The 22,788-nt window shown below is 36.7% G+C and overlaps 1 protein-coding gene across 1 annotated transcript in view; it reads left to right on the top strand.

Annotated features, from left to right (window-relative positions):
* The first annotated feature begins 14,977 nt into the window (after nucleotides 1-14,977).
* Nucleotides 14,978-22,788, top strand: part of Cad74A (cadherin 74A) — a 162,778-nt gene continuing 154,967 nt past the window's right edge. Inside the window, exon 1 of the mRNA XM_081728719.1 lies at nucleotides 14,978-15,179. The gene's annotated coding sequence lies outside the window, so the exon portion shown is untranslated. The remainder of the gene's footprint in view (nucleotides 15,180-22,788) is intronic.

Genomic DNA, 22,788 nt, shown 5'->3' with positions numbered 1-22,788 from the left:
AACTATGTTAGATTTAGAAACTTACATTGTATTTCCGTTACTATTGGCGCATTGTAGAGTTTATTATCCCTTATATGCAGAGTAAAATTTACCTATGAAAAGCTTGAGATTTCTTAAATGCAAGACTTGAAAGACTCTTGCATGCAAGACCAAGACCAAGACCAAAACCAAGTCCAAGTCCAAGACTGGATGTGCAAGAGCAAGACTAAGACCAAGACCACCCCGGTCTTGGTGTTGGTCTTGCATTTGCTCATCACTACATAAATCTCATTAATCATAATTATAACGTTTAATTTCATTATGTAAATTACCTCTGTAGGGGACTCTATAATCTAGTGGTTTGAGCGTTGGACTCACGTCCACGTGGTCCCGGGTTCGATTCCTAGGTCTAGAAAGCTTCTGATACGCCTGTTGGAGGCAGGGCAATGCAGCGTGCTGAGCCACTGACCACGTGTTCGTCGCTAAGATGGACATAGTTCAGCCAGTCGATAACAGATGGCGTTGGAGCGGCTCAGGCCCACAAAAAAGGGCTATTACCCAAGTTGTTTGGTTTGATTTGAATTACCTATGTACGTCATTTATTGTAAGTTTTTTAAGATAAATCTCACATGTTTAATTACAGTTAAAATGTCGAATTTCATTATATATGTCAGTTATTGTGTTTCTTAATTGGTCATTTATTTTATGTGATTTGTTGCTTAGTAAATCATAATATTTAAGCAAAATAAACTGCGGTGGGCCGGGATTCGCCATCGGGCCTTAGTTTGGAGACCTCTGTTATAAATCACTCAAATTGTAATGAAACAAAATTATAACATAGTAAACAAAAACAATGTTTCTATTCTTCCGAGACAATAGTGCAAAATAATAAAAATCATAACTTTGGTGATGATACTGAATATTTGCTGTTCATTATTAAGAATAAGCATTAATATTTTTTGGTGTGTGTGTGTAGCGGCATATTAAATAGTGGGTAAACTTTTTAAAAATATAGAAATATAGCACTATTTTAATCTATAGTGTACAGAGGGCTGAAGGCTCGGGCTCAATAATTAGTTTTCTTACGCCAAATTTCCCATATGTGTTGAGTTATCGTTTTGAGCAATACGTAGGACTTTTTTCTTTCTTACTTACTTTTTACAATTTTTCTATGGGAAAATGTTGTCACGTGAAATTCCTTTTTAAAATGTCATTTGCATGTCAATGACTATCGGGTCACAAACTATCTTCCGTGTCTCCGAGAAGTTGGCACATTCGAATTCCCATTCTTAGTTTTTCAAGGTGTGCTCCGATCCGTACTTCAGAGCCATCTGTTGCCAGCTGCGGGAACTTTTGGGATCTTACCGTTATTAGCAGTAGTGCAAACCAAGAAATAACCAACCAAATCATGAACTTACGGACAAGAGACTTTTAATTTCATATCTTCTGAAACCGGTAGACCTGGCCCCCCTAAACTTTTCATGGTCCCTCCAGACCTCAATAGAAATGCTATTATTAATACAATGAAATGAAATGAAATCTTTAAGTTTAACGTCCTACGTTATGTCGGTTAGGCTAAAGGAGACGGTGATAATGAGAAATGAGTGAAATGGTGGAATGAAGAAAGTGGGAGGAAACGGGAGAACCCCGAGAAAACCCACGCACACGGTGTTTGTCCACCACAAAATTCAATGGGCGGGGGCTGGGATCGAACCCGGGACCCCAAGCACCAGAGGTAAACGCTCTACCACTGAGCCACCGCGCTATTATTAATACAAAAATCACAATTTAGATATTTGTAAGGGAATTTTTAATGACTTGCCCCCCGGATCTTATTCATGCCCCCCAAACTTCTGTGCCTGCTTGCGGGCCTGCTCAACACTAAAACTGGTAGCAGTAAATCTACAGTATATATAAAATTTAGTTGTAATAAGGTCACGCGGTGGCTCAGTGGTAGAGCTTTCACCTCTGGTGCTAGGGGTCGATCCTCGCCAAGTGAACTTTGTGGTGGACAAACACCGTGTGCGTGGGTTTTCTAAGGGTTCTCCTACTTTCTTCATTCCACCATTTTATTCATTACTCATCATCACCGTCTCCTTTATACTTGTTCTATCGAATCGTTATTATTTCTAATACATTTTTATACATAATACTGGTAGTTTTACAATACAAATATCTGCTCTAAGATGTTGATTATACAAAATTCCAATATTGAAATTAGGATTTACGAGTGTTAAACACAATAATATCAATGCATTTCTTCTTATTTTCTGTTACAAAAATAATCTTCATAAAGAACTTTTATATAGTTATTTCATTACATAGGCAGGCCTATGTGTGAAGAAAAAGTGGAATTTGCTGCTTTTCAAATAATTGATAAGTTTACAAAGGTTTCTTTTCGATTTCTTGTTACATTTTAAATATTGGAATGGAATATTTGTTCTCCACCAACTCAATGTATGTTCCCTGCATTTTACACACACACACACACACACACACACACACACACACACACACACACACACACAGAGAGAGAGAGAGAGAGAGAGAGAGAGAGAGAGAGAAAGAGAAAGAGAAACACTATGTAAATTTTTACTTCCCAACTTGAAATTTTAGAAAATTTTCCGGTTCCCGAAAGCTAATTGGAAAATTATAATTTGTTGCTGACTTACTTTCCTCTACAGAAATTCAATTTTATACCTCAATGTGCAGTTAAATATAGTGGAAAATTTTCCACCTAACATCACTATACATAATATCCAAAATTGTTCGGCTTATAAAAAGTTTTTTCCACTTGTTTCTACTAGTGCTGTTGAATTTTTGTGACATTTGCGGTTTTCGGTTTTTGAGAAAACCGGTTTTCTGAAAACCGAAAACCGCAAATGCGGTTTTCAAAACCGAAACCGCAAATGCGGTTTTCAAAACCGAAACCGCAAGTGCGGTTTTCAAAACCGAAACCGCAAATGCGGTTTTCAAAACCGAAACCGCAAATGCGGTTTTCAAAACCGAAACCGCAAATGCGGTTTTCAAAACCGAAACCGCAAGTGCGGTTTTCAAAACCGAAACCGCAAATGCGGTTTTCAAAACCGAAACCGCAAAAGCGGTTTTCAAAACCGAAACCGCAAGTGCGGTTTTCAAAACAGAAACCGCAAATGCGGTTTTCAAAACCGAAACCGCAAATGCGGTTTTCAAAACCGAAACCGCAAAAGCGGTTTTCAAAACCGAAACCGCAAAAGCGGTTTTCAAAACCGAAACCGCAAATGCGGTTTTCAAAACCGAAACCGCAAATGCGGTTTTCAAAACCGAAACCAATGTTTTTAATTACACCTTTTAACAATTGTGAAAGCATCTATCGATCGATACAATTGTATTGATTTATGTCTGTGTTTCAGCTTTTTTTTATTTGCTCCCGTTTCCTCCCACTTTCTTACGGTTTAGAACTCCGTAAGTACTGATGTGAACTTGTGTGTTACAAATACTGACCTGGGATCATTTGCACTTTTTTTTAGTTACTTCTTTGATGACACTTCCAAGGTACTTTTCGGTTGCAGGGAAGCAAACTGGACCCCACCTGATTTTTATATATTTTGTAAAGTAGAGCACGAGGAACACGAATCTTAAGGGATTTTGACATTCCGATTTCCCGAACTCGAGATACTAGAACTTATACAGTAGTTTTACATAGTATGTATAAAATTAACGAAGAAAGTTCTGTCGCTTTTTGACCTATCACCTTAGAACATCGATATGTCACCTAAGACCAGGGGTGTAGCCAGCAGGTTTCTGTAGAAGGGGCCCGTCGTTTTTGAAGGGGGGCAGCTACAATCTAAAAAAAATGTGTTACAGCTAGTGTTTTTGAAGCCTGAAAAAACTGGAAAATTTTGGTTTCCTTCCGGAAAACTAAAAACACTGTTTTAGCTTATTATTATTATTATTATTATTATTATTATTATTATTATTATTATTATTATTATTATTATTATTATTATTAATAATAATAATAATAATAATAATAATAATAATAATAATAATAATAATAATAATAATAATAATAATAATAATAATAATAATAATAATAATTTCATAAATTATATTACAGATAGTTTGTATTATGTTTAACCAAGAACTACTGCCTCCGACCAAACATTATACCTTTGTGCATAACTATTTCAATACACAGAACCGATCTATATAGGTAAACAAGAAAGTTCTATCACTTTCTCACTCACCACCTCCGGACATTCATATGTCACCTAACACGTATCTGGAAGATCAAGAATAGATCGACAACCTTCTGCAAACGTTCTGGAAGGCCATTTATTCCATCGCGGTAGAGGTTGGTGTTCCGTGAAGTGAAGAAGTTATCAAGTGCATTTTTCACCTCTACTTGGGATTTGAGCTGGCATCCTTTAAAGTGATTGTCCAAGGAAGGGAACAGATGATAATCGGACGGTGCAATGTCCAGGGAGTATGGCGGATGCAATAGTGTTTCCTATCCAAGGCGTAAAATGGTGTCCCGGGTCATCCTAGCCACGAGGGGCTTAGCGTTGTCCTGTAACATCTCTTGAACACGGCTCAACTGCTGACAGTACACAGTTGGATTGATGCGATGACCAGCTGGTAGCAGTTCCCGATGCACAATGCCACGAGCAGTTCATCAACACACAGGAGGACTTTCTTCTGGTGTAGTACTGGTTTCGGCTGTCTTGGAACCGTTCATGGGATGCTAACCAATTATGACGGGGCCGTGGAACTTCGTACAGGACCCATTTCTCATCACATGACAACACCTTGTCCAGAAATGGCTCCTTCCTCAGACGAGACAGCAAAGAAACACAGGTGCCTTTTGACCCGGAATCAAGTTATGTGGGACCCATCGACCCAACTTCTAGTGTTTCCTCAGTTGAAGGTGCTGCTGAATGGTTTCGCCACTCACACTGAATTGTTCCCATGCCGTAAGCGTCGGTGGACCACAAATGGGCAATTAGCGACATCACGCCAAACATTGGCGGCAGAGATGCGACAAAACGCCAATGAACCACAAAATTACTCCCCCAAAATGTTAAATCGGCTAAATGTGTGATTTAGTTACATTAAGGTGAGTCTAAAAAACACTTTTAAAAAGTACAAAAAAATTACCCCGAAGGGGACTCAAACCACCAACCTTATGATTACTAGGCAAGTGTTCTTCCTACTTCGCTACGATGGCGATGAAGGAAACGTTGATTGTAAAGGGATAAAACGTTAAGATCTTTTTAATTTGGTCAATCACAGTGCTCCTTTAACCGTGTATATTCGACGATAACTGTTTGGAATTAGATAAAATGTGTTCGCCATGTAATTTTGTAACAAATGACGCGTGTCTATTTACTTTATTTCATAGTTCTCGCATACTCACTTTCTAATGATCGACGACAGTTGTCATCTAAATTCATACAATTATCGCACTTATCTCAAGATTTTTCACGTCATGATGTTGAGGCAGAGGTTATTCTTGACCCTCGGAGCTCACTTTAGGAACAATTCGTCAGCAAAAAATAATATATAATAATAACCGCATGCACATGACTGGCGACAGTTCGTGTTGGTCCCTTCACGATTCTCCGCGAAGAATCTGAGAAGTGCGGACCAAGACGAAGTTCTCGCTGGTCGCTGCTACGCGGTGGTACTTCAACACCCCGACGCGAGATATATGTTTCGACTCGACGAAACCCGGCCGCCAGTTAGGGCCAACTATCGCAGACCTACGCAAAAAGCGACAGAACTTTCTTGGTTACTTTTATACATAAGACTGATTTTCTTTGAAATTGCACTTAATTTAAGATTTTCTGAAAAAATGTTTATTTATTATTCGTGACTAAAAAGACATAATTATTTTATTAACAGTTATATCTCACTTCCTGTTTTACACGAAATAGCATTTTAAAAAGCGAATGAAATCCAAACTGAAAAACTGAATAAAAACGTTGCTTTTCACCAAATTTTCCATCTGATAAAAAGTTTTCTTGAAACACTAATTACAGCATATAAATAATATAATGTACTTACGATTTAGTATAGTACCATTGTTTTATGATAAAATTTATAGTTGGGGGCGCGGTGGCTCAGTGGTAGAGCGTTCACCTCCGGTGCTTGGGGTCCCTGGTTCGATCCCAGCTCGCGCCGTGTGGACTTTGTGGTGGACAAACAACCGTGCTCATGGGTTTTCTCGGGGTTCCGTTTCCTCCCACTTTCTTCATTCCACCATTTCATTCATTTCTCATAATCACCGTCTCCTTTGGCCTAACCGGCATAGGCGTGGGATGTTAAACTCAAAGATTTCATTTCATTTCATAGAATTTATAGTACCTTGTCAAAACGTTTGTCTTCAAACTGTCAAATACAAATCGCCGTAAATTGTGTAATCTACTGTCACAAAAAGTATACCATACTATTTTCGGATTGCTATGAGGAAGAAGTACCATACTATTTTGTGATCGGTATGGTAAAATACTATTTTTCCATACTATTTTACCGTAAATTATTAATTATATGTAAACATTGTTATTTTTAAATGACTGAAGCGAAGTAATCTCACGATGATGTTTTAACATCTGGTCATTAGGGGGGCCAGGAAATCATTTGGGGGGCCTGGCCCCGTGGCTACACCCCTGCCTAAGACGTACCTGGAAGATCAAAAATAGTACCCATCAGTATCAACGGACCTTCTGAAAACGTTCGGGATGGGCATGGATTCCTTCGCGGTAGAACTTGGTTTGCCGTGAAGGAAAGAAGGTATCAAGTGCATTTTGCACCTTTACTACGGAGTTGGACTTTAGTTCTCTAATGTGAGTGTCCAAGAAATGGTTCAGGGATAATTGGACGGTGCATTGTCCAGGGAGTATGGCGGTTGCAATAGTGTTTCCCATTTAAGGCGTAGGATGGTGTCCCGGGTCACTCTAATCATGTGGGGCTTAGCGTTGTCCCGTAACGGTAGAACCCCTTAGCGATTGAGAAGTGCTGGCTCCAGGGTTTTGAGTTTTTCTTGAACACGGCTCAACTGCTGACAGTAGACAGTTGCATTAATGTTCTGCTCTGACCAGCCGGTAGCAGTTCCCGATTTTTCTCCAATCCCAAAAAGCGGGTGGTTTTTCGTGTTTAAGATAGCGAGGGACGAATATAGAACCTGACAATCGGGTGGTACCTGCAAAAATCGGGTAATATGACAACACTAAGCTAAATAGAAAATAAGGTATATCCCTATTTAAGATCACTACACCTGCAACCCATGAAATCCAATTTGAAATCTCATCCACTTAGACTGAGATCTTTTATATTATCATTACTCTTTCACTTTGTTTCTACTCATTACTCTTTCTTAAAAAAAAAGAAAAGAAAAAAATTAGATCGCAATACACAATTTTATTGTTGATTTGTTGCCACTCCGATAAATGTGAATGTTGTGGTTTTGCATGTGTTGACTGGTTTCTTATCGCAAGTCCCAGACACCTGCAATAGTTCATACGTGAAGGGAACACCGATCATATTTTATTCTATATCTTTTTACTTCCCAATAACGATAGCCGTGCCTCTTTGTGAGAAACTGCAACTTATTTTTTTTTATTCTGCCAATTGTAAAAGAATACTAAACAAGAATTTCCCTACACGTTAAGACATTTTAAGAAAAATATCTTCTTTCACCTCTGCAAATTTTGAGCATTTTTCCCCTACGTCGGGGGAAATTTCCCTCCATCTGGCAACTGTGAGCCGAAGATGGGAAAGATTCTTTGCTGTTTCCTCGTCGTTACTTGATAATAGTGCTCTCGAATTTTTGTGACTTCTGCAGTTTTCGGTTTTTGAGAAAATCGGTTTTCAAAACCGAAACCGCAGATGCGGTTTTCAAAACCGAAACCGCAAAAGCGGTTTTCAAAACCGAAACCGCAAATGCGGTTTTCAAAACCGAAACCGCAAAAGCGGTTTTCAAAACCGAAACCGCAAATGCGGTTTTCGAAACCGAAACCGCAAATGCGGTTTTCAAAACCGAAACCGCAAATGCGGTTTTCAAAACCGAAACCGCAAAAGCGGTTTTCAAAACCGAAACCGCAAATGCGGTTTTCAAAACCGACATTTCGGTTTTATGAAATTTCACTTTTTTCAAAAACCGGTTTTCGGTTTTTTCAAAAACCGATTTCGACAGCACTAGTTTCTACATCGTAATGAAAATTTTCCGATCCATGAAAATTTCTTTCGCTTGTTTCTACACAGCAATAAAACTTTTCGATTCGCAAAATGTTGTTTTACTTTTTGCTTCAAAATGATGAAAGTTTTCCGACTCAAAAAGTTTTTCAGTTTTTCCATACAGGACAGATTTCTTCTCGATTCATGAAAAATTTTTCCACTTGTTCCTACTTAGTACTGAAAATTGTCTGAGCCATGAGAATTTTCAGATTCTTTAAACGATCTTTCACTTTTTAACATTTCTATACATGAATTCAATCAATTTTATAATTACTGAGGAATTGTTACTTGAACACTGACATTTGTTTAGGATAAAAAATTTTCCGGAAAAATAGAGAAGAAAATTTTCCACCCCACATCACGGTTAAACAATGATGTAGGAATAAGTGGAATACGTTTTTATGAATCGGAAAATTTTCCGGAAAATTTTCATCACTGCTTTTTCGTAATGTCTGAGTACAAGTACATATTGGAATCAGTAAAACTAAATCACAATATTTAATTGGAAATTTGTTCAATACAAAGATTAGCTCATCGTGGTCGAAAAGAAAAAAAATCTGACGCCTTTAGAATATAAAAATAATTTTGCAATTCATGGTATTTCAGTAATCTGTGGCGTCTTGATTTTCTTTCATGCATCTCAGGAGTAGCCTCTTCAGTTTGGGAACCAGTGGAATATTAGATCTGTTAAAAAATAATAAAGGATTACAAAACATTGTGATTTATCTTATAAGTAATGAAGCGTGAGCATCCATTGAAAAAAAAAAAAATAAAGGGTATCGCTTATGTTGCACACTATCATCATGCTTACACGAAGGTAACCTATATTACATTTAGAAACATACATTGTCTTTCCTTTACTATTGGCGCATTGTAAAAGTTACCTATGAAAAGCATAAGATTTCTTAAGAGCAAGACTAGTAAGACTCTTGCAAGTAAGACCAAGACTGGGTGTGCAAGACCAAGATCAAGGATTCCAGTGCAAGACCAAGACCAAGACCAAGACCACCCGGGTCTTGGTCTTGATCTTGCACTTGCTCATCATTATTCTAAACACGGAATCCCTTTGAAAGTATTAAGCTATTAAAATAAATCTGTAATTGTAAGAAAATATAGTTATTTATGTAACATTTGAAGTGACTTGTGTAGTAGTGAGGGTGATCGACTGAGATGGATAGTTTGTTCGAGTGTTCCTGAGTTCGTGTAAAGTTCGATGGAAAGTGTTAAACAAAGTTTGGAAGACTAGTTTTCAACAGCTGTTGGTTTTAAATGTGTGTCCTAATAGTAAACTTGCTTCAGTAAATTTGCTATTGAAATTTGACCTTCTAATTAGGTGGACGTCATTCAGTGAACAGCAGTAGGCCCTACTAGTAGACCCTACATCTTGTTCACGATTTATGTAATGTTTTGCATGGCTCTCGTTTAACATGACTTCAATTCTTGATATACCCGGGCTTCCTCGAGATGAAAGGTGGTAACCCTAATTGAATGCCACCAATTTGGGAGTTAAACAGTTTTGCTAACTAGACTTCTCGTAATTATGGTATTGGATTTAAATTATCATATATTTAATAATATTATGGTATACGACATATACTAAATATCTAACGGAAGCATATATTTTAATAATAATAATACTAACTAACTAACTCTATGGCCTATGGAACCCGGAGGTTCAATGCCGCTTTCACAAAAGCTCTCCACTGACTTCTATCCTTAGTTAACTGCATCCAGTTTCTACTTTGTATTCCAATCTCTGCGAGATCCATCTTAATATTGTCCTTCCGTCTGCGCCTAGGTCTTCCTAATGGTCGTTTTTTCCGATGGGTCTCCCACCCAAGACTTTGAAAGCGTTTCTACTTTCTTCCATTCTAGCTACATGACCTGCCCACTTAAACCTCCTAGACTTAATGACCCTAACAATGTTGGGTAAACCGTATAAATCAGTCCTTGTCTGAGGCTTTTGAGAATGTTTCTGAACAAGTGCCTTTTTTTTACAGGATAAGGTTGTTAGCCTTACCCAAACCCCAAGCTGGAAGACCACTACTAGTCGTCTGTCCGCGACTGCTTATTCAGTATATTCGCAGCTAACCTCTATATCTAGAGGCCTTCCCCTCGACCCGCAACCTGAGGACGCGCCATGCCGTGGTGACAGGAACCCTAATAATAATAATAATAATAATAATAATAATAATAATAATAATAATAATAATAATAATAATAATAATAATAATAATAATAATAATAATAATAATAATAAATCTTGAACTGCCATAAATTTGTACAAATATTAACTTTCTGTGGAAAATATTCCAACATTATGCCTTCAAAATTCGTATTTTATTGATGTATTTGTAATTAGATAAGTTCGATCTTTCTAAGTGCAAACTAAGAATAGCAGCGCGTTTAGATATTGATTACTACTCTTTTTCATAAAATAGATTCTTAATGCCTTACAACTCTAATCTGATTGGTGATTTTCCACTTGCACAAGGAGATTTCTTTCATACCCCAAAGAGACATAGTCTAATGGCAAGACTTCCCGCCGGGTTCTTATTGCTAGGGTATGTGCCTTCGGTATGGGAGACCTTCTATGTACTTCGGATTTCATGTTCAACTGTAAGTTAACGTTATATAGTCTCGATGTTGAAAGGAATACCATATATTCCAATGTAACTAGCTAACTAACCGAAGAAAAGAGTATAAGCCTGACCTACCGATATCGAGCGAATACATTCAATCAACTAGCACAAAGGAAAGGAAAAAGAGCTTCTGGCGCTTGTGTGACAGTTATTTGATATCATTGTTCTCTAAATTCCTTTGCATACGACGTGAAATATGTTAGAAAGTTTATACGGTGTGAAAGTGTTTCTCTTTCATAGGATTACATGATAAGGATGTTCTTCTATCTTATTAATCGTAATTCAGCTAGATGTATACCGTCTGCATAAATAAGTTTCTTAGATATTAGGCCTACTTTTCCATCTTCAACTAATATCTTTTAACCATAAATCTTGTAAATATTTACAACCAACTTCTGATTTACTCAATAATAATAATAATAATAATAATAATAATAATAATAATAATAATAATAATAATAATAATAATAATAATAATAATAATAATAATAATAATAATAATAATAATAACTCGAAATTTGATTGAAGGAGCTAACCTTCCTTTTAAAAAATCTATATCTGCTATGAATGGAGGCCATTCAAAGTTTGTTCACATCAGTTAACTCGTTTAAAAGAGGAATACAAAAAAAAAAACGAAGAAAAAAAGAACGGAGCTCTTTTCCCTGACTCTCGTTTCAATCCCATAATGTACCTAAGCATCATTGTACACAGTGACCACATTCTGATACTGTATATGCATTCCGTCGGTTACTTTAAATGACAGTGAACCGTATTCCGTACTAGTTTTTGCAAAATTTCCATGCGGCAACGCAACGCAAAAAGTCATTATAACTGCTATGCTGATTATCTCAAGCCAAAACACAAATTTTGTGTTACGCTGAATCAAACCGTGATGGAATGTGCTCGTAAGTATATACATTCTTATAAAAAAAAAAAGAAGTGAAACTGTGGACGATTTCTATTTTCTGTTTTTGAAATGCAAATGAACCATTTGAATTATATACAATTAGGAAATAAAAGAATAAAGGGCGTCATTCCATAAACCAAATCAAATTATGAGTGTAGTGGCCACAATGACTCAGTAGTAGACAGGGGCGGATCCAGGGGTGGGCGATCGGGGCAATCGCCTCCCCCAGAAGAGGAAACTTTCTTATTTTATATATATAAATAAAACCCATTCCAAAGTTTGGAGCCCTTAAAAGTAGCAGTATGACAACCCACCGTTCCCCCACAGAAGTCGGTCCTGGATCCGCCCCTGATAGTAGAGAGCTTACTCTAGGTGCTTGGGGTTTCTGGTTCGATCCCTGGCACGATAAGTTTGTGGTGGATAACATTGTATGCGTTATTTTCTCGGGATACTTCTGTTTTCTCCCACATTCTCATTCTACTGATTCTTCCATACTCATTCACTTCCTTTAATCATCCGTCTTCCTTAGCCTAAAAGACATAATTGTGGGATGTTGAACTAAAAACAATTTCCTGGACTCAGAATTACAACAGATTAAATTACTTTTTTTTTAAAATAGAATTTTATGGCTATCCGTTGTCATGTATTTGATATATTAAGCGATGAATATTTTTGTTAGAGGCCACTATTATGCTACTACATCACGAGGAAATCAGCAAAAAACAGAACTTCCATAATCTAGGACAAATATAAAGCATGCCTTTCTTCATTATCATTAGCAACTGAAGGTCTAACTGTTTCACATGTTTTAGCTAAAATCAGTAAAGAGTTCATAACCTTATGATTTGTTTTTACTTTCTTTGCTCTCATATGTTCCATACTTTTCCACCCAGTATATTTGGGTTTAATCATTTCCGCTGAGGCCTTGTAATATTTCATTCAATACGTAGAATTATCAAACTGAAAGTAGCCCTACTGTACAAATAGCTTATAGCATATGTAGTGAAAAATAGAGACCTCAAAAACTCAATCTATATTTTTTCAGTGTATAAAATTAATGAAGTCAAGCAGTCCTAGGTCTGGTCAGTACTTCGATGTATTATCGTTGAAGGAATTCAGATAATAGTGCCATTCACCCAAAATTTTGAGATCATTTGGAGATTTACTTGAAGGAAAAATTGCGAACTCTTGACTAAGAAAATGTGCAATATGATTGCTGTGCACTGATCGCACATTTCTAATTTAAAATCATCCTCAGGTCAGCTTAAGTCCCACAGGACTTTGTGTCAGAAAATTTAGTTTTGAAAATGTGTGATGATTGCGCTATAAAAAAGAAATGAAATTTTTGAGTTTTACTCCCACGATTATGCGGGTTAGCTTAAAGGAGACGGTGATGATGAGAAATGAATGAAATGGTGGAATGAAGAAAATGGGAGGAAACGGGAGAACCCCGAGAAAACCTACGCACACGGTGTTTATCCACCACAAAACTCACTTGGCATGAGCTTTGATCGAACCAGGGACCCCATGTACCAGCTTGAATACTATACCACTGAGCCACTGCGGCTCCCGATTGTGCTATAAATGGCAACATTGTGTTTCTTTTTTGTTTAATGTAGCTACACTTGGGTTTGAATGATCGTAATTCTTACACTTGATACATACATCTGAATAATGGAATTACATTTAAAAAGTAAGTTTCTTATTAACCTTTTCCAACTCTTTTCTAACATATATTTTAAATAAATATATCGCGTGTTCCAAAAGTGGCGCCCACGAACTACAAAGCACTATTCTACAAGTCAAAATAAAGCGAAAAAATAGTTGTATATCTTTCGGGTCCTCATCTGAAGATGCGGATTGCACGATGTGGCAGCGTCGCATATTGAAAAACTGTAGAGTAAATCTAACAATTCATCAAATAGTTACATCGATTCTTTCCAGATGGCAGACAAAGTCAAAGATAGGCAGAAGAGCTTCCTCATGACTGTGGTTGGCGAAGCGCGTTTGGCCTATGGTTCGATTCCCAGTTTGAACTTTTCTTTGAATTATGCGGTAAGCTTAGTAGTGTCATTTTATGTAGATTTTCCTTGAGGAGGGCAAGGCTCTCTACTGATATATGTAATTTCGTTTTTTATTAGTAAATACTATAGGGCATACTTCTTGATTAAAATGTACATGTATTTCAAACTCAACGGGGCAATTGCTCCGCCTAAATGACGGGCCTGATTAAGCTGTAAATCCGTCTCATAGAACTTCATCGCTGAAAGGAACATTTAACTTCAATCCAACCAACTAGAACACAGAGTTTCAAAAAATAATCAAAGATTGCATTAGAATGATATTTGGTCATCATTGTAGGGCTAGATCCCATAATGGATTCAAGAGCATGCACATCATAATCACAAATGGCAAAATTCTCCGTCTGTGAGTCACATCATTTCAGATTTTCTTGGGGAAGGGGTTGGTGGTGGAAGAGCCTACGGTATGGTAGAATTTCAGGTTTTCTTTATGACCTACTATGTTATTATGATATTGATTAACATTTATAATTGTTTGAAACTCAGGGGGACAATTTCCCTCTTCCCTGAAGCATCAAATGACGTTTCTGAGCTAAGTTTCGTATTGATTCATATTTTCAAGATTTTATTTTGATTCTTTTTCAAGTTGTTTAAATTTCTTCAAGTGCAGAATTTATGCACAATTACGCCGCTAATGAAATTTCTTAAAAGATATGACAAAAATGAAAGTATTAATGCCGTGTCGCCAGTAGCATCATTTCAGATTTTGGCGGAGAAGCTTAAGATTTTCCTCTGACACGAATTTCACGTTTTCTAACAGTATAGTATACAATTTATGAAAAAGCACATGTTCCTCAGACTCAGCGGGACAACTGCCCCCTGCCTTCCCCAAATCACGCCCCTGCTGTTAGCATTCGGCTGTATTATAAAAATTTATGGGACAGATTTGAATATCAGTAAACGTGCATGTTGAAACGTAATAACAATGTAATTATTTAATAAAAATAAGGTGAATGCATTAAGAAACAACATGAATATAAAGAAAACGTCATAAAACAAATTCAGTAAAAGAATAAAAATAAAGTTTAATGAAGCTGTCAATTATTACAAAATGCAGTGATTAATAGGAGGATATACTTAGCAACACTGTCTCGGCACTTTCCCTTGGAAGATACCTTGAGGCATTGTGACGTTCAATGACTTACCGCCTTAACTTCTCCGCCTCGCATCGCGTAGACGCATACCTACCTGTTGAATATCTGCAGTAGTGGAGTGAGTGGAAACTGGAAAGAATATGCGTGTGTTTTGTGTTTAGTGGCCACATTGCAGAATGGCAGTTCGAACGAGAAGAAGATTAACAATGAACATCACGTGAAAATTGATAATTTAATTGGTAGATAAGCAGCTTCAATCGTAAGTTTAACATCTCATATTTCTCTTTTATCTTTATTGTTGATAAGCCTTCAATTGTTTCGCAAGTTTTCGTTCGATGTCTACGCCCTCTGCTGGCATGGAAGAGTATGATTTGCATAACAAATATTAAAATATTGACACGAAGTTCTTTTTAACATTGAACAGTGATCAAGTATCAATAATTTCTTTCATTATAAAAGATTTTACAAATGTCAAGGCCAAAATATAGCTTCACAAATACAAAGAGAAGCAAATATATTATTTTGGGAGATACCAGGAAGTTGTGTATGTTTTGTCATGGCCGAACGGTTTTGACAGCGATCTAAACATCTGCGTGACAACAATGCGGAATGCGCTGGTGCATTGATGCACTTTTAAAGCAATAAATCGACAAATTATACTAAAATGTAATGTATTTGAAGAGTAGTTGTAAGGAGTAGGCCATAAAATGGTAATATTTATTTCGTTTGGCCGTTTTCAAAATATTAGATAACTATTCGCTGATGATCAACTTTCTGTGAAAAATCTTAGGACGTATATGAATTTGTATTGTCTCATTTTTGTATCGCAATTATGAGATTAGTGAAATTTCGTAAAAGATAGACAAAAATGAAAGTGTATTAATGCTATTTTCAAAATACGTTTGTTCAAATTAGTATAACAAACGTATGGAAGAAAATATTTGACTCAAACTGTGCTATGCAGAGTAGTAAACTCTTTGTTAGCAGAGATCAAATTGCATGATAGTCGGAGATCACAGTTGAACTTCCATATGTCTTCAATAAAACTGTACTATTAACTTGTGAAACTATCGACAAAAGAAAGAAAATATTGTATGTTATTAATTACTGTACATAATACCACGGACACCGTTCATATCGAGGCCCATGCCCCCCAAGTTTGTTTGAGTTCTCCAGGATCTAGAAATCTTTGCTTTGATACCTGACAACGAAACGTACGAACCTGAAGACCCCTCCCCCGAAAAAAAAATCAGAAATTAGCACTGCTGTATAATACTGCACATAGGATGGTTATGTGTTTAAATTTTCAAACCGGGATGCTGCGACCCAAGTATTGAGCAGCCAATAATAATTAAAAGAATAACATGAAATAGTTTTACGTCCCATGGTTGTGCCTTGTAAGCTAACAAAGGCGGATAACTAATGATATTTTTAATTATTATGAAAGAATTGGTGGAGTTAGAACCAGGCCCGTAGCCAGCCCAAAAATGTAAGGGGGCCCGATCCAACCATATTATAGTTCATCACCATAATCATTTGCAAGCCTACCGTGAAAATTTTAGGGTGGGGCAGCAAAAATTTAGGGGTGGCGTGGATATGGGTGTGGTTAGAACCAGGCCCGTAGCCAGCCCGAAGATGTAGGAGGGGCCGGTAGAAGTTAGGGGAGCTGATCCAACTATATTATAGTTCATCTCCATATTATAGTTCATTTGCAAGCCTACCAAAAATTTTAGGGGGGCAGTAAAAATCTAGGGGGCGGCCGCTTATGATCCCGTGGATATGGGCCTGATGAGAACGTGAGAAGAAACTAGGGAACCCATGGACACAATTTTGTTCACCACAAACACAAAATCAGGGATCTTCAGTACCAGAAGCAAGGGTTCTATCACTCTGCTTACTTCTTCCGACTCTTCTCGTTCTTATTCTTGTTATTACTACTAGGCCTACTAGGCTCGACAGGGACACAAACACAAAGGCATCCATAGGACAGTTTAAAAATTCAGCAGGGCCGCCACCAGATGCATCTTTCCTGGAAGGAGCACATTTTAAATACTACGATTTAACACACCTAGCATTAATGGAAATAGAATTCATTGAATTATGATAATAATAAAGCTATCGATTGAAGAATTGTAGTATGTTAGAACGTATAAAGTTTGAACCACAAATATTTGTTTTAAGTTATATATTTTTCATACCTTTCAGTTTTATACACTTTATAAGAGGTTTTTGATGCCCGCCAAAATTAGCCGCCCCGTGCAAATGCACATATTGCACGTACGGTGGAGCTGGCCCTACTTTTACCCTTGTTGGGTTTTGCCTTATGATTCTCAACCGTAAACCTCTCTCAACTCAATCACCATACTCTCTAATAATAATAATAATAATAATAATAATAATAATAATAATAATAATAATAATAATAATAATAATAATAATAATAATAATAATAATAATAATATAATAGTAATAATAATGTTGAAAGATAGGTCGAATTTTAATTTTAGGTAAGTTCATTGATATGTTTCAGGTGACAAAAGACCTTGTTTCTCTTCCTCGTATGTGATATCAATCTTGAACTTCATGGAATGTTACATGTGAAATTTATTTAAAACTGTGACTACTGTATGTTTAAAGATCTTTATTTGTTGAAGAATTCTGTACTTGTTAACAAAAATGTAACTCCAGAATGGCTGTTCGGAAACACAGAGTAGTTACGGACAGTTTGCATTAGTTCTTAAGCTGCTTCTATGGCCATTCTCTGTGATAAATTCATTTACATCTCAAGGGGAAATAACATTTGCTGCAGGGGCTTATATAACATTCAGAATTTTTAAAACTATCCCACCCAGTGTGCGAATTGAAAAATTTTCCCAGGGGGGGATGAATTTCACCCATATGCGCACCCAGTCCTCCCCCCCATATATATATATATATATATATATATATATATATATATATATATATATATATATATATATATATATATATATATATATATACACTAACAAGTACAAAACAGTTGAGATGTGAGATCTTTCATAAATTTTCACTCAAATAATATTTAGGTTAGCTACGCAAAGTAAGAATTGTTCCCTTTTTCTATCTTATCTTTATGTCCATTTAAAAATACTCCAGAGGGGGGAAAAGTTATCCCTGCCAGGGATAAAATTCTTCTTCTCCAGGGTGGGAAAGATTTTTGTCAGGGGGGGAAATCCCTGCCATCCCCCCCGCCAATTCGCACCCTGATCCCACCTCGATTTTCAAAAACTTTCATAAAAAAGAAGCCCGAATTCAGTATTGGTTGTCCTGCTTTGCATCATCACAAGGAAGGAAAAGAATGCCGCATAAGAACGAGTGAGTTTCGAAACTATGATAAAATTTCCAAATTTTCCCTCATTTGATACATTCTGAAATTTGAAGTAATAGATAAAAGACGGTTAGGTTTTGAAATTGAAACTGGTAGAGGAAAAAGGGCGGAGATATAACTTATTGAGACGGTGAATCCATTAAGAAAAACCTTACAGTTTTTGCTCAAGACTCATGCTTACGCATAGAACAGTTCAGAAGTGTAGGAAAGTGAGGTTAGAAGAGGTGACATTTTATTATATTCATAAAGTACCTTAACATCATATTAATTCTGAACCTCTCTATTACTTGATTTGTGTTGTGACTTCACAAGTGGTTTGAAACGCGTTTTAAAGCAAATGATCTATCTATATTAAAAAAAATAATGTACGGTAACGCTGCTTGCTCGCTAGCTCCTAGACCACCGTACTGATTTTGATGATTTTCGAAACATGAGTAGACTCTTGCCTAACTTACGTTTTTAGTACAGTTTCGGCAAGGGGAGGGGAAGAAGTGAGGAGCAGACATGTAAAAGTAATGTAAAACAGCCGATAATAGTGTCTAAACCGATAATAGTTTTCGGGGTCGCTGGGATGAATAGTAACACTCACGATGTCGTTTAAGAGCGAAAGTCTTGGTTTCCTCTCGAGTCGAAAATCCTCATATCAGTCTTGCCTCGATCAACATACTTATCTCGATCTCGGTCTCAAAGGTCAAATGTCGATCTTCTCTTTGTCTCGTCTTGATAGTCTCGGAATAAATTATGATAAATTAGACATGTATAAATAATATCATATAACACCGTAACATTTCCTCTATTTATTATTTTTACTTCATTGTCGACTATAGAACGTATGTAGGCTGCATACACTTTTGTAGTAAGTTGCTAACGTACTCTGTTTTGGGTGAATCAAGTCTTGGATGAATTCCGAATTACTTTAGATGCCACCTTAAACAATAAATCGTGTATAATTTGTCCTCTGTATCGAAAAGGGACAATAAACTATAATCAATCATCTCTAGTACTTTATGGTCTACCTTAGGGTGACCAGACGTACCCAAGTACAGTACAGTTTACCAAAGAGCTGTCCTAGAGCTATCCTGTGGGTTGCGAAGACGCCTAGAAAATCGAGAAATGTCCTTTTTTAAAATGTCCTGAGTTAACTTATTTGCAATATTTTAATACTTCATTCTTTATTCACATTTTGAGTCACAGGCATTCTTTTTCTGAATGATGAACATTCCTTAAAAGATCAGGAAAGGAGAACAATCAACAAAGCATTCCTTTATAATACATTGTTTTTTACTGAGAAGGGCTTGTTGAGATATTGGTAAGGTAGGAAATATTTCTACTTCAAGTTGAGACAGTGATGCTAACCAAGTTAAGTAGAAGTTCTCTCGTTCCGCCCACGCTCCGAAAATCGATTTTTAAAAATCTTTGGCCCGACACTAAGTTTCACTGTACGTTCATAAAAATATACCACTTTGTCATTCATCAAACCATTTGAAGTTGTGTTAAATTCCTTCACTACTTTTATTCAATACTTTTCTTTTTAACATAAATGAATGATTAACTTAAGGTTAATGTTATTAAACGAAATAAGAACATGCGTATTGCCGACGCAGTAAACTATCATGTACTATAATGTTTGTGTCCTACTTTTCACTTGGCAGAATCTGGTTACCCTAGTATACCGGCTAACGCACGCGCCTTTTGCAAAGGTTTCCCTGGTTCAATTCCAGGTGAGAAAATTAAAAAAATTGGACGCATTAGAGTGCTTCGGATTCCATCTTAAACTGTAGGTCCATATCTCTTCGGTGTCGAAAGAGACGGTAAATTCCAACCCAATCAACCAAACAAACGAGTAATAATACTTCACATCTTGATAGTTCTAACCAATTCTCTGGTTAATAATATGATGATTTTCTTCTTTCTATGATCTTGTTCTATCTTATTCTGGAATTCCTGCACTTACACTCTTCCAATCCTAACATTTTATTCTCAGTTCCAAAATAAAGTTGCTAAGTACTACTTGTAGTGTTTACACGAAGAATTCCTGTAAAACAACAAAAGCAATTTAAACATATATTTGCCAGGAAAATTCTTAAGCTATGTGGAAAAATAGTGTTGGGAAGTTGAAATCTGTTTGCTTTCCAAAATAAGTTTCCGGACATTTTTGCAACATGGTCTTTGATTCTTTTAAATGACTTTAAAGAGAATAAAATATATTGAATCTCAACTCAAAATGATGTGCTGTTTGAAACATTGTCGTTGCATTCTTTCCCCTTTCTCCTATGTATACGCACGCCTATGATTACGACCATCCAAAGGCAATCGTTCCATTATCTTACATATAACATAATGTGCAATTTCTGTTGTAATATTCGAGACAACACCGAGACTTCCGACACTGGGACAGGTCTCGTCTCGGTATCGTCTCGAAATACAAGTGTCTGTGTTGGTCTTGTATCGGCTGTCTCGTGTCTTCTAGATATATAAATCTCTGTCTCGATATCAGTTTATCTACTGTCCCTCATAAACCTACTCTCCCCGTGCGAAGAACGGCCATTTGAATTAATGTGAACATAAAATTTAATCCGTATATTAATAAGATTATAAAGTTCTGGGTATATGCTCTGTGTAGCATATATTCTCTACGTATGATGACCGTTTAGGCACTATGTGAAGAAATGTTATAATAATGAGTACTTAAATGTTTCGTTATTCTATGATTACATGCTGTACAATATTTTTTCCCATATCGTTATTCTGTGGTTACATTCTGTAAAATATTTTTCCCATATCATGTCTATAGTACGAATAGAAGTGTGTGGATTAATTTTTGTAGGTAGAAGTCTCTTTGAAATATTTTCAATGTACGTTTTTCCTTTCGTACATTTTCTCTTCTAAAATATAAAGTTTTCACACGATTCAAATTTAAATGCATATGGTACAGGATAAACATGTTGGTTTGGACTATAATTTCTCTGTTCAGTACCGAGGCTATATGAGACGTGAACTGATAGTTTAAGGTGGAATCAGAACCGTCCTAATTTGTTCAAACATCAATCTTCTACCGGGAATCGATCCCGGGAGCCTGTGCGCGCCCCAGTCATTTGAACAGGCGGAGATGGTAAGAGAAAAGTCGTATGATAAGCATCTAGATTATATACCATCTGAAGGTCCAGGATTCCAATTCTTCTGCCGGCCAACTTAATAGAAGTTTTTCCGAGATTTTCCTAAAAGCTGGGTGAACCCTGAGATGATCCTTTTAATGTATCGGGCTTGGCTAACAATCCTTTCAGAAGTTCGTTACATGATTCATTGTTAGCTTCTAGTGTAAAATAACGTTCTGGCTGTGTCTTAAACTCTAAATAAATAAATAAATAAATACTGTATTTCCAATCTGCTTTAGAGCAAGAAACTTGCAAATGAGACTAACGCATTATAGTTGGTTTATAGTAACTTGATGCCTGAGATTCTGAAATAAATAGAATTTACATGCTGATGTGACATTGCATTGGTGTCTATTTGCAATAGTGTATCTAGAATAAATACCGTTTTCCACGAGACGAGGGATGATTTTCGTGTCGAGATACGAGACTAAGCATTCCGAAATGAGACACTACTTTCACGATACCGCTTCGAGACGAGAATCTTGCGTTTCATATATAGGTGACCTGTGATTTAATGGGGTATCTAGTCTTTGACTAGAGGCTGCTCTAAGTTAACTAAAGTTACCTTTCAGGTTTATATATGTATTATAGACGCGGCTCCAAGGGGAGGGCTATAGGGGCTATAGCCCCCCTTGACGCTCAGATATACACTGGATAAAATGGGCTTCAATCCACTTTCTTTACAGTGGATAAAGTAGCAAACTATGGTTTAACCCCTACCTTGATCATATCCTAGATCCGCGGCTGTATGTATACGTAGGGCTGTTCCGATAATCGAGTAATCGATAACAATTCGATAAAATTTCAAAACCGTTTCATCGATAAAGAATTTTAATTTTATCGAATTATCGAACTTTCGAGACTCCCGAAATGTTTGAGACTCTCGAAATGATCGAGACTCCCGAAATGTTCGGGACTCTCGAAGTGTTCGAGGCACTCGAAATGTAAGAAACATTAGACAACTTCGAGACACTCGAATTGTTTGAAAGCAGCAAATACAGAAATATATCAATATGAACGCATTTGTCGAGTCGCTCGAATATTTAGAAGAGTTCGGGAGTGTTCGAAAGAAACGATGTATTCGAGGTTATCATAGTTGTATATAATATGTATTACATATATGCAGAGTGTTCATGTAAAACTTCTCTCCTTAGCAATGTAGTGAAGGAAAAGCTTTTTCCCCACAGATCTGTACAAGGTTTAAGCAGTCTGTCAGAAGAGAGAAAGAGAAAACATGCATCACCCGAATAGAATTGGAATCCAAGACAACATTACTCTACTAATAGTCACTTTGCCGATTGCGCCAATAACGGGGCAGGCAGAAAAAATAATTTTACATATGA

This window comes from Thermobia domestica, chromosome 10 (assembly GCF_964235325.1).
Source record: "Thermobia domestica chromosome 10, izTheDome1.hap1.1, whole genome shotgun sequence".
NCBI lineage: Eukaryota > Metazoa > Arthropoda > Insecta > Zygentoma > Lepismatidae > Thermobia > Thermobia domestica.
This window is presented reverse-complemented; position numbering and strand designations above follow the sequence as displayed.